The sequence below is a fragment of the Triticum aestivum genome, chromosome 2D, assembly GCF_018294505.1.
Source record: "Triticum aestivum cultivar Chinese Spring chromosome 2D, IWGSC CS RefSeq v2.1, whole genome shotgun sequence".
Classification (NCBI taxonomy): domain Eukaryota; kingdom Viridiplantae; phylum Streptophyta; class Magnoliopsida; order Poales; family Poaceae; genus Triticum; species Triticum aestivum.
In genome coordinates this window covers 414838034-414851136 of record NC_057799.1, presented here as the reverse complement: position 1 = coordinate 414851136, position 13103 = coordinate 414838034, and positions in this window count along the sequence as shown.

The window sequence follows — 13103 nt, the reverse complement described above, 5'->3', positions numbered from 1 at the left end:
CCACACTTACTGAATCGAGCAATTTTAGTAATTACACAGAGCCAGTTGACCTAAACATTGCTCTAACAAAAGACCAGCATTAAAAACAAAGCCTAAGTACGCATAATTAAAAATCCGCCGCCGCGCCGGCCTATGCTTCACCGGTGTGAGATGAGACGTCGATGACTTGTCCTCACGACATGCCGCCGTTGGTGGACTCTGCGTCCCTCCTGCTGAAGTCGACTACGACCTCGTCCTCGGCGCCGCCCTCAAGGTTGTAGTACTCGTAGTAGTGGCTGCGCTAGAGCTCGCGTTGGTACTCCATCGCCGATTCCTCGACGGACAGACTCTTCTCTACCTCGACCTCGGCCACACGCAACTCCTCCTCCCGGCGCTCCTCGATCTCCGCCGCCTCCTGCATCTCGAGCTCCCGCTTGGCGACCTCATGAGGAAGCAGGTGCTCCATGGCCACCGCCGCCTTTTCAGACGTGGGTCGCATGCTGGACTCTGAGGTGGCCTAGAATATCTTGGCGTGTGCATCCTCGATCTTGGTATGGATGGCCTCGACCCGGGCCAGGGCGACATCAGCGGCACGGACGGCAGCTCGAGCGCTCTCGGCGTTTGCAGCCACCGTCGCAGCAGCAGCTGCAGCCGTCTTGGCTGCTGCAGCTGCCCTGTCGGCTGCCGCAGACGCCCTCTCGGCGGAAGCGGCCACACTCAATGCGGATGCGGCGGCACTCTCTGCGTAGGCGGCCGCGCTCTCGGCGCAGGCGGCAGCGCTCGGGGGGGGGGGCATCGTACGGACCTTCACGAAGCATTTCCACGGCGTCATGTTTGCAAGAAGGGGGTGCGGGAATGCGGATCGGGATTCGTGGATTCGGGGGTTGCCGGCACTAGAGCAGACGAGCCGGCGAAGCTTAAGGAGGGAGACTTAAATAGACCCAGATATTTTCATCGTAAACGGTTCCTAGAAAACAACTGTGTGTGATGTTGTAGATATTTTTTATTAGCTGTGAAAGACGAATTTGGAATAAAGTGCCAAGAGATGGTGTTTTAAATGAACGAGAAATTTTGTAGTACTAATACAACTATCATGTCAAATTTTGGAAAATTTCAGGGGTCATTTGACCTTCTGAGACATTTAAGTGATTTTCTAGCCATTTAATGACCGTAATTGAAATTTGAACTACATGTACATGCAACAGCTAACCATAACGGTTTGAAAACTCATATTTCGTGTACTTGTGTGTGATTTAATTCCATGTGTAGTAAATTGGAAGGAATTTTCAAACATATTGGTCTAACAGCTATGAAACAATTAAGCATGGAGTGACATGGCATTTTAATTCCAAAAAAAATCAGAAACACATGAAACCTTGGTTGATGTAATGTCATGCCACCAAGATGATGTGGTAAAAAAATTGGCATGTTTGACCAAAGTTTGGACACACGCCCCTCACAAACCGGAGCAACTCACTAGAAGGCTCGTGGTTCCGAGAGGGAACAATGCATGTTTGATGACGAATGGGAGATAGCTTCCTCTTACGGCCTTCAAAAAATTTTCTACGTCTAACGTGCACTACTACAACTGTAATGTGATTTTTTTAAAAAAATTCTAGGGGTCATTTTACCTTTTAAAGACATTTAAGTGATTTTCTAGCCATTTAATGACCGTAGTTCAAATTTGAACTACATCTACATGCAACGCCTAACCAAAACGGTTTGAAAAATCATATTTGTGTACTTGTGTGCGAGTTAATTCCATGTGCAGTAAACTAGAAGGAATTTTCAAACATATTTGTATCACGCATGGACACATATGCATGAATATGTATGCATGGGGTGGCATTGCATTTTAATTCCAAAAAAATCAGAAACACATGAAACCTTGGTTGATGTAATGTCATGCCACCAAGATGATGTGGTAAAGAAATTGGCATGTTTGACGAAAGTTTGGACACACACCCCTCACAAACCGGAGCAACTCGCTAGAAGGTTCGTGGTTCCGAGAGGGAACAATGCATGTTTGATGATGAACGGGGGATAGCTTCCTCTTACGGCCTTCAAATTTTTTTCTACGTCTAACGTGCACTACTACAACTGTAATGTGAAATTTTGGAAAATTCTAGGGGTCATTTAACCTTTTAAAGACATTTAAGTGATTTTCTAACCATTTAATGACCGTAATTCAAATTTGAACTACATCTACATGCAACGCCTAACCAAAACGGTTTGATAAATCATATTTGTGTACTTGTGTGTGAGTTAATTCCATGTGCAGTAAATTAGAAGGAATTTTCAAACATATTGGTTGAGGGAGTCCTGGACTAAGGGGTCCTCGGGCGTCCGGCCTGTTGGACATGGGCCAGACTAATGGGCTGTGAAGATACAAGCCCGAAGACTCTCTCCCGTGTCCGGATGGGACTCTCCTTGGCGTGGAAGGCATGCTTGGCGTCCAAATATGAAGATTCCTTTCTTTGTAACCGACTTTGTGCAACCCTAGTCCCCTCCGGTGTCTATATAAACCGGAGGGCTTAGTCCGGATTGGCAGATAGACATACAGGCTAGACTTCTAGGATTTTAGCCATTACGATCTCGTGGTAGATCAACTCTTGTAATACTCATATTCATCAAGATCAATCAAGCGGGAAGTAGGGTATTAACTCCATAGAGAGGGCCCGAAGCTGGGTAAACATTGTGTCCCCCGTCTCCTGTTACCATTGACCTTAGACGCACAGTTCGGGACCCCCTACCCAAGGTCCGCCGGTTTTGACACCGACATTGGTGCTTTCATTGAGAGTTCCACTGTGCCGTCCTCAAAAGGTTCGATGGCTCCTTAAATCATCTACAACAATGCTGTCCAAGGGGAAGTCTTCCTCCCGGACAAATCTTCGTGTTCTGCGGCTTCGCACTGCAGGCCAACTCGCTTGGCCATCTGGAGCAGATCGACAGCTACGCCCCTGGCCGTCAGGTCAGATTCGGGAGCTTGAACTACATCGTGGATATCCGCGGAGACTTGATCTTCGACGGATTCGAGACCTCGGCAGTCGCTCCCCGTCACCTCGATGAACATGATCTAAATCTGTCATCAGACCACACCCAGGAGATAGCACCTGTAACTGCTCTCGCCTTAGATCTGGAGCAGATCGCGCCATCCGAAGACGGGAAGCTCAACCCCGCCACGGATGCCGCAGTCCCGGCAGCGTCAGAGCCGCACACAGACCCGACCTCGAGTGGAATCTGTGTTACCGGAGCCTCGGACTCGTTTCCGGCGACAGGCTCTGAACCATGTGCGTCCACAAGCGTCGAGCTCGATCAGTCATCGATCGTTGAATTCAGCTCCGCGGACATTTTTCAGCACTCGCCTTTGGGCGACGTGTTAAACTCGTTAAGAGCACTATCCTTAGCGGGGGGCTCGCAGCCGAAAACTATCCGGTTCGAAATGGAGGCTGATGATGGGGAATTTTGCTTCCCGCCCACCACCCACTTCATAGCCACTATCGAAGACCTAACTGACATGCTCGATTACGGCTCCGAAGACATCGACGGCATGGATGATGATGCCGGAGAAGAGGAGGCCCAAAACCCGTCGTTTATCGGACGTTGGACGGCCACCTCCTCGTATGACATATACATGGTGGACACACCTGAAGAGAATAAGGGCGATAACAAGAAGTACCCAGTCGAGGATAAACCTCCTGGGATACCACCAAAGCACCGGCGTCAACGACGCTGCTCAAATTCACGCCGCAGCAAAGAGAGTAACACCGGCACAGGAGAAGATAATACTCCGGGCGGTGCCGAAGATAATGAAGACCCCGTTGAAGCAACTTCCGAACAAGAAGAACGGGAAGATGGGCAAGTTAGCCCCGATGAGCAGGCCATAAACGAAGACTCGGAGGACAGTAACTATCTTCCGGTCTCCGAGGAGGAGGCGAGCCTCGGCAACAAGGATTTTATCGTGCCTGAGGAACCCCTCGAGCAGGAGCGCTTTAAGCGCCAACTAATAGCCACTGCAAGGAGCCTGAAAAAGAAGCAGCAACAGCTTCAAGCTGATCAAGATTTGCTAAATGATAGATGGACTGATGTCCTGGCAGCCAAAGAATACTGCCTTAAGTGCCCAGCCAAAAGTTACCCGAAGCGCAAATTGCTACCTCAGTTCGATGATGAGGCACCGGAGGCCGTACCATCATCGCGCAATGCGGCTGACCGACCACCACGTGGTCGAGCGGCAACTCAAGCCGAACACCAGACCGCCCCACCTCACTGTAAAGGCAGAGATAAAACAGCTCGGGGTTATACATATGACCTTCGGCAGAACATGGACAGTAGAGCAGGACATACTAGATCGATCTACATATTGCGAGGACGTGCCCCGACACGTGACGACGGCTATCTATTCGGACATGACAAGCCTAGTCACGCCCACGCTGAAAACCGCAGACGAACTCCAACGGAGCTACGTCGTGATGTGGCCCGATATAGAGGCGCCGCACACCCCCTTTGCTTCACTAACGAAGTAATGGAGCATGAATTCCCAGAAGGGTTTAAACCCGTGAATATCAAATCATACAATGGAACAACTGATCCCGCGGTGTGGATCGAGGATTTTCTTCTCCATATCCATATGGCCCGTGGAGATGATCTCCACGCCATCAAATACCTCCCGTTAAAACTCAAAGGGCCAGCTCGGCACTGGTTAAACAGTCTGCCTGAAAGCTCTATTGGCAGCTTGGAGGATTTGGAAGACGCCTTCCGCGACAACTTTCAAGGTACATATGTCCGGCCACAAGATGCCGATGACCTAAGCCACATGGTTCAATAGCCCAGAGAGTCAGCCAAGCAATTCTGGACTAGGTTCCTAACTAAAAAGAACCAGATCCTCGACTGTCCGGATGCCGAAGCCCTAGCGGCCTTTAAACACAACATCCGCGACGAATGGCTCGCCCGTCACCTCGGCCAAGAAAAGCCGAAGTCCATGGCAGCCCTCACGGCACTGATGACCCGCTTTTGTGCGGGTGAGGATAGTTGGCTTGCCCGTAGCAAAAACACAGCAAGCGAAGCGGGCACCTCCGAAGTCAAAAACAGCAACGGCAAGCTGTGACGCCCCCAATTCGACCGTACACTAATCATACACGCAAATGCATACGATCAAGATCAGGGACTCACGGGAAGATATCACAACACAACTCTAGACACAAATAGAAATAATACAAGCTTCATATTACAAGCCAGGGGCCTCGAGGGCTCGAATACAAGCTCGATACACAAGAGTCAGCGGAAGCAACAATATCTGATTACAGACATCAAGTTAAACAAAGGCTGCCTTAAGAAGGCAAACACAAAACAACAACGATCGAAGAGGCAAGGCCTCCTGCCTGGGACCTCCTAACTACTCCTGGACTTCGGTGGCCTCCATGTAGTAGTATCCGTCGGCGGTGGCATCTGGCTCCAGGGATCCACCATCTGGTTGCAACAACCAGAAAGAAGAAAGGAGGGGGAAAAGGGGAAGCAAAGCAACCGTGAGTACTCATCCAAAGTACTCGCAAGCATCAGATCTATACTAAGTATGCATTGGTATCAAATGGAAGGGTTGTATCTATGGACTGAACTGCAGAATGCCAAAATAGAGGGGAAGGCCTAGCCTATCGAAGACTGGCATCTTCAAGCAGCTCCAAGAATCTTGCAGCATGTGGAAGAGTAAAGAATAGTAGTTTATAATTAACAAGCATGTTGTAGCAATAATGCCCAGAGATCCTTCCTCGACTCCCTCCGAGAAAGCAATCCCGGAGCCACATAACTTAAGTATTCATTTCTAGTTTTATTAGATCAAGATATAAGTCTGAACGTCCATTACCATGGACACGGTATTCAAATATGTATCTTCCCTGCAGGGGTGCACCACGTTTTCCAACACGCTCGATCACTCTGGCCGGACACACTTTTCTGGGTCAATGCCCGGCCTCGGAAGATCAACACGTCGTAGCCCTACCTAGGCTCAGCAGAGAGGTCCCCGTCGGTCTACATCCTAAGCACTCCAGGGTCTGGGCCCATCACCCGTTGCACTCCGGATCGTTGCACGCAGGGCGGATCCAGGCTGCCCGGATGGCGCCAGCCCAATCGTGCCGCAATGCTGAACTGGACGTCTGACAAAGCTTCGGCTGATACTGCGACATCGAGGCCCATAAGTACTCTCGCGTGGTGGTTAGTGCGTAAAGGCCAAAGGCCAACTCAGAACAAATACCCAAACCATAGTGTATTATTAGCTTGCGGAGACGAGCAGAGACTCACGATAATGTGACCCCGTCGCCCCGTCTCGAGGAAATACGGCAAGGGCAAGCCCAGCCCACTCGAGGGCTGCCTGACTTCCCGGCCGTGCCTCGTAACCATCTTACGGGTGCTCTCCAGGCCCGCCCGACTTTCCCAAAGGTCTCAAGTAATGTCAAGGTATCTGTGTGTCCAAACATCAAAGGTAAAACCCAAGGAATCACCCTCGGAGGATTCCACTCAATGTAATCATCAAGGTGAACATAAGAGGGACCACCCTCGAGGTTCACACTTGAGGTGTTGAACGACAAAGCCTTATCGGGAATGGTGAAAGAGGAAATCACCCTCGATGAACACGACTGAATAGCTACACTACAGAATTATCATCAGGAGTGCGTTATGAGGGATCATCCTCGGCAACCGATACTAGCTCTGCAGAGTCGAGCAACAAAAGGGGTGTGATGTGATGTGAGGTTTCGGGCTCTGGTCGTCGATCACGTTGATCGTCGATGATGAAGCAGGGGCAACAAGGACAAGGTGGGGGTCACTGATGGATCTCTAACCAACCTATACTAAGCAGTTTAGGATAAGCAGGTAAGGTACAACAGCAGGTACAAAAGCAGGCTATGCATCAGAATAGCAGCAGTCAATAATAGTAGCAAAATCTAATGCAAGCATGAGAGAATGGAATGGGCAATATCGGGATGATCAAAGGGGGGGGCTCGCCTGGAAGCTCTGATGAAAGGGGAGAAGGGTCGTCGTCGACGTAGTCGAACACAGGGGCATCGGCATCGGTCTCGGGGTCTACTAGAGAGTAGAGGGGGAAGAAACAGTAAATACAGAGCAAACAGATACATGACAAGACAATAAGCAGCACTAGGCGTGTTCTAACGCAAGGCTACACGATACCGGCGAAGGGGAAAACATCTGGAAATGCTTTCCCGAAGTTAGGCATTTCCGGACAGATGAAAAGGAGGGGAAAGGTTGCATGTTTGCTATGCTAGGTACGTGTGGCAGACGAACGGACCGCGTATTCGGTTTCGTCTCGTCGTTCTGAGCAACTTTCATGTACAAAACATTTTCATCCGAGCTACGGATTATTTTCTAAGTTTTTTCAAAGTTTTTTTAAATCATTTTGGAATTAACAGAATTAAATAAAAGGAAAACAGGGTTATGACAACATCATGACATCGGCATGATGTCAGCAGTTAACAAGGCTGTTGAATGTGTCAAACTTACATGTGGGTCCCGCTGTCATAAACACAGTTTTATTAAACAGACCTTAATGACTAACCATGTGATTAGGGTAATTAAATAGAGTTAATTAAGTTAAATAATTAATTAACGATTAATTAATTAGTTAACTAGTTAATTATTTTTACTAATAAAATTTTAAACCTTTTTTTACAGGGGTGTGGGGCCCCAACGTCAGTGGCCCAGGGGGTTAAGCGGGCGACGGGCGAGCGCCCGTGCGAGGGCACGGGGCATCAGGGGCGTCGGCAAGGCCACGGCGCCGTCCGAGGAGGGGCGTGGCCAGGCCGAGGCGGTGACGGCCGGAGTGGGGAGCTGCGGGATGAGCCCGCGGCGGGGGTAGGGCGATAGGGGCGCGCGTGGGGCAGCAAGGCGAGCAGCGGGAGCGAAGCAGCAGGAGGCGGCCGAGGGCACGACCACGGGCGTAGGGAGTTAGCGCAGGGGAAGGAGGCGCGTGGGCACGGGCGGTCTCCAACGGGTGCGAGAGGACGAGCAAGGCGGTTGCGGGGATTGGCCAGCGCATTAGCGCGGCGTACGGCGAGGCGAGGCGGGACCGTGTGGTCGTTGGCGGCGGAGGTTCGCGCGCGGTCGGTGGGTGACGAGCGCGAAGTCGACCGCGGAGGCTACGACATCTACGGTGATGGATTCGGCAGTGAGGGGATGGGGAAAACGAGCGGGGCCTCACATCGGTGTTGTAGGGGTCGGCAGCGGGCTCGGGGAGGGTCAAGGTGGCCGGAGACGACGACGAGGGCAGCGGCGTTCGAGAAGGGAGACGAGTCGGGGAGGCGTTGATACGCTTGATGCGCCGACTCCGAGCTCCATCCGGGGCTTGTAGCCGACGTGGAGGAGGCCGGTGGAGCCGTTGGACGCGTCGGCGTGGTGAGGGAGGGGTCGAGGCCGCGGCAACGGCGCCGACGGTGCTCCGGCAGAGAGAACCGAGAGGGAGAGAGCCGAGCGAGGGGGGTATGTGGGGCTGACGAGGACGAGGCCGAGGGGGAGACTTATCCCCTCGGCGGCGTGGGTGGTTCGAGTGGGCCGGCCTGGCCGACCAGCTGGATGGCCAGCTGGGCCACGAGGCCCACTAGGGGGGTGGCCTTTCTTTTCTTTTATTTTTTTATTTGCCTCTGTTTCCTATTTAAAAGAGCTACTGAATTATTTTTGTTAAATGTGGCACTTTGCACAAAAATAGATAGGAACAAAGTGAAGTTGCATAAAAAGTTTGGGGTCAGAAGGAGTTGGCTAACCATTTTTAGAAACTAGAAAGGCCAATTTAATTATTGTTGGTCCACAAGATAAAATCCTAGGGGCATTCTGGGAACACAAATGAGGTTGGTTCCAACATGACAAATATCCAGGGATTATTTGCCACACTTTGAACATTTTAGTTTTCATGTTTGGCAATTTGAATTTTGGACTTTGATTTGAATTTGAAATTTGAACCGGTTTCGAACCAACGTGAGTTTAACAACAGTAATCATGATGATGTGGCATCATTAGGAGGGAATTACTGTAGCTTAATTATCCGGGCGTCACAATTCTCGTCCACTACAAGAATCTCGTCCCGAGATTTAAGGGGGAGTAAGGAGGGAAAGACTCGGGAAGGACGGAGCTGAACACAAGGTAGGTACTAGGGGGCTATCTTAGTGAACGTGGCATAGAGGCATCTCTCGAGTTTGAAATTTAAGAAAGTCATCGAGAGCAAGGTCAGAAGGTGCAATAAGAAGTTTCAACCGGTTAGGCAATTGTTTGATGTCTGCAACAGAGTGCGAAAGAGGCTCAGAGCATCGAGAATAAGTATTGCATCTGATACCGGAACAGATCACAAGGAAGATGGCTCGCGAATTACATACGAAGCCAAGCCCGAGGGATAACTTAGAAAACAAGGATGTATAGGAGAGTCAGGTTTCGATCCTGTGGAACTGTGGGTTATGGGCCCACCATGTGGGTTAAAAGTAGGAAGGGTGCTAACATTTTGTACAGTTAAGGTAGCAAGGCATGTCAGAGGACAATCTATCAGTTATGTTGGCAACAACGTTGGTACCAAGGGCGAGGGACGAAGAGAACCATTTTCCTGCTCGTTAAGACGAGGCGGACCAATAGGCAAAGTTCTCGTCCATCGATGGCTACCGGAATGTCATCAACAATAGTAACAAGGTCTTACAGACAGAGCTTGTACACCGAGGTGTTACATAAGCAGGGAATTATCACTGCTCAGGTATGTTAGGTTCCAAGAAAGGTTAAAGAAAACAAGGGAAAGGGAAGTGTAGACTCGAATCAGTTAACGGTGTCCTCAAGTGTCTAACAACTCAGAACCGTGGAAAATTTGAATCGGCGAGAAATAATAGTTGTGGAAGAACTCATCAGAAGTTACGTAGTTCCATGATATTCTCGAGATACCAGTGGGTAATACTCGAAGATAGATCAAAGTAGAGGTTGGACTGGTGAAATGATCTACAGAAGACAAGTACTTTAACTCGTCCGAGAAAAGCAATCGAAGGATAACAGTCATGGTCGGAACCATGGTTGCAAAGGACCAAACATAGATACAAGATGAACTTATCACAAGGGGATTATTATTATTGCAAGAAGGTTCCATGATAAGTTCCACATCGTGTCCATGGGCATGAACACAAAGTTCAAGGTCGACTCCCACTTCTCCAATTCATTACCTTTCATTCACTTCTCGCTTTCGATGAAGTTGTAGTGTTGATATTTTATCTGGCAAAACACCAGAAGAGTAAGACTCACGAAGACTCTCGGGTTCAAACGAATTAGGGGAGGCGTAGGTTCAGCCCATAGGGGCATCTTAGGAACCTATACCACAAACTTCACAAGTAAATAAGTCAAGCCCAGAAGCAGAGTATGGTTGACAAGAGCGGGGGATACAATTTACCAAAGGCATTGTGTATCCGAGGAAAGGCTCACAAGGTTACTGAATATTTAGGATGATGTCGGATAAAACCCAACAAAGGACCTGGAGGTCCACAGTGGATCTGATGTGAGTATTGGTACTCAACCAGAAGAAGAAAGAATTCAAGGAGGTCAGGTTATAGAAACAACTGACTAATTCAAAACTCAAATGCAAAGGAATTATGATTTCCAAAACGGTGGATCAGAAGTAGAGGCTCTGATCAAAGACAGGTAAGTTGAAAAGACATAGATCGACAATCAATCAAGGTTTGATTTGCCGAACACCAGCTCATTTCAGGGGTGACGTCTGAGCCGAAGGGAAGAATTCTAGTTGTGTTTGATGATTGCAAGCATACACAAACATATCGAATCAAATGTTCAAAAAGACAATGACAAAGGATACTACTAAATTTTGTCAGACATATGGAAAGTATCCATAATGCAAGCAGACAAGTATTTGCAGAGCAATGGTTGGAGAGGATTATTGAAAGATCAGATAGTATTCCAAAGTAATTTCATGAAACAATGAACAACTGTGGACGAACGGATACTCGACAAGCACGAGTAATTATCCGTAGGGGTATTCATGTGGCAAAGAACTGCAAGGCAGTGGGCTCAACGGATTCTCGGGAATACGGAGAGTATCTTTGGAATCTTCTGGTGCACCAAGCAATCATCTGGAGTGAGGGGCTCTCTGGGAGAAAGTATTTACGAGAACCTAGAGTTAGAGTTAGCAAAACCATTTAACCCGAATAGAAGAGAGATCAGAATCCTAGAGTATAGATGAGGAGTAAAAGATCCTAATACCACCCAATGGCGACGTGGGCCCGTAAGCCACACGGCCATGTTAGTAAAACAGTTTTTCATTGACTAGACTCAACTTTGGCCAAGGAGTTGGAAAGGGGGGTTCCTACAGGCAGTCGGCTCTGATACCAACTTGTGACGCCCTCAATTCGACCGTACACTAATCATACACGCAAATGTGTACGATCAAGATCAGGGACTCACGGGAAGATATCACAACACAACTCTAGACACAAATAGAAATAATACAAGCTTCATATTACAAGCCAGGGGCCTCGAGGGCTCGAATACAAGCTCGATACACAAGAGTCGGCGGAAGCAACAATATCTGAGTACAAACATCAAGTTAAACAAAGGCTGCCTTAAGAAGGAAAACACAAAACAACAACGATCGAAGAGGCAAGGCCTCCTGCCTGGGACCTCCTAACTACTCCTGGTCTTCGGTGGCCTCCATGTAGTAGTATCCGTGGGCGGTGGCATCTGGCTCCAGGGATCCACCAACTGGTTGCAACAACCAGAAAGAAGAAAGAAGGGGAAAAGGGGAAGCAAAGCAACCGTGAGTACTCATCCAAAGTACTCGCAAGCATCAGATCTATACTAAGTATGCGTTGGTATCAAATGGAAGGGTTGTATCTGTGGACTGAACTGCAGAATGCCAGAATAGAGGGGAAGGCCTAGCCTATCGAAGACTAGCATCTTCAAGCAGCTCCAAGCGTCTTGCAGCATGTGGAAGAGTAAACAATAGCAGTTTATAATTAACAAGCATGTTGTAGCAATAATGCCCAGAGATCCTTCCTCGACTCCCTCCGAGAAAGCAATCCCGGAGCCACATAACTTAAGTATCCATTTCTAGTTGTATTAGATCAAGATATAAGTCTGAACATCCATTACCGTGGACACGGTATTCGAATATGTATCTTCCCTGCAGGGGTGCACCACGTTTTCCAACACGCTCGATCACTCTGGCCGGACACACTTTTCTGGGTCAATGCCCGGCCTCGGAAGATCAACACGTCGTAGCCCTACCTAGGCTCAGCAGAGAGGTCCCCGCCGGTCTACATCCTAAGCACTCCGGGTTCTAGGCCCATCACCCCTTGCACTCCGGATCGTTGCATGCAGGGCGGATCCAGGCTGCCCGAATGGCGCCGGCCCAGCCGTGCCGCAATGCTGAACTGGACATCTGACAAAGCTTTGGCTAATACTGCGACGTTGAGGCCCATAACTATTCTCGCGTGGTGGTTAGTGCGTAAAGGCCAAAGGCCAACTCAGAACAAATACCCAAACCATAGTGTAGTATTAGCTTGCGGAGATGAGAAAAGACTCACGATAATGTGACCCCGTCGCCCCGTCTCGAGGAAATACGGCAAGGGCAAGCCCAGCCCACTCGAGGGCTGCCTGACTTCCCGGCCGTGCCTCGTAACCATCTTGCGGGTGCTCTCCGTGCCCGCCCGACTTTCCCAAAGGTCTCAAGTAATGTCAAGGTATCTGTGTGTCCAAACATCAAAGGGAAAACCCAAGGAATCACCCTCGGAGGATTCCACTCAATGTAATCATCAAGCTGAACGTAAGAGGGACCACCCTCGAGGTTCACACTTGAGGTGTTGAACGACAGAGCCGTATCGGGAATGGTGAAAGAGGAAATCACCCTCGATGACCACGACTGAATAGCTACACTACAGAATTATCATCAGGAGTGCGTTATGAGGGATCACCCTCGGCACTCGATAGTAGCTCTGCAGAGTCGAGCAACAAAAGGGGCGTGATGTGATGTGAGGTGTCAGGCTCTGGTCGTCGATCACGTTGATCGAGTCGTCGATGATGAAGCAGGGGCAACAAGGACAAGGTGGGGGTCACTAATGGATCTCTAACCAACCTATACTAAGCAGTTTAGG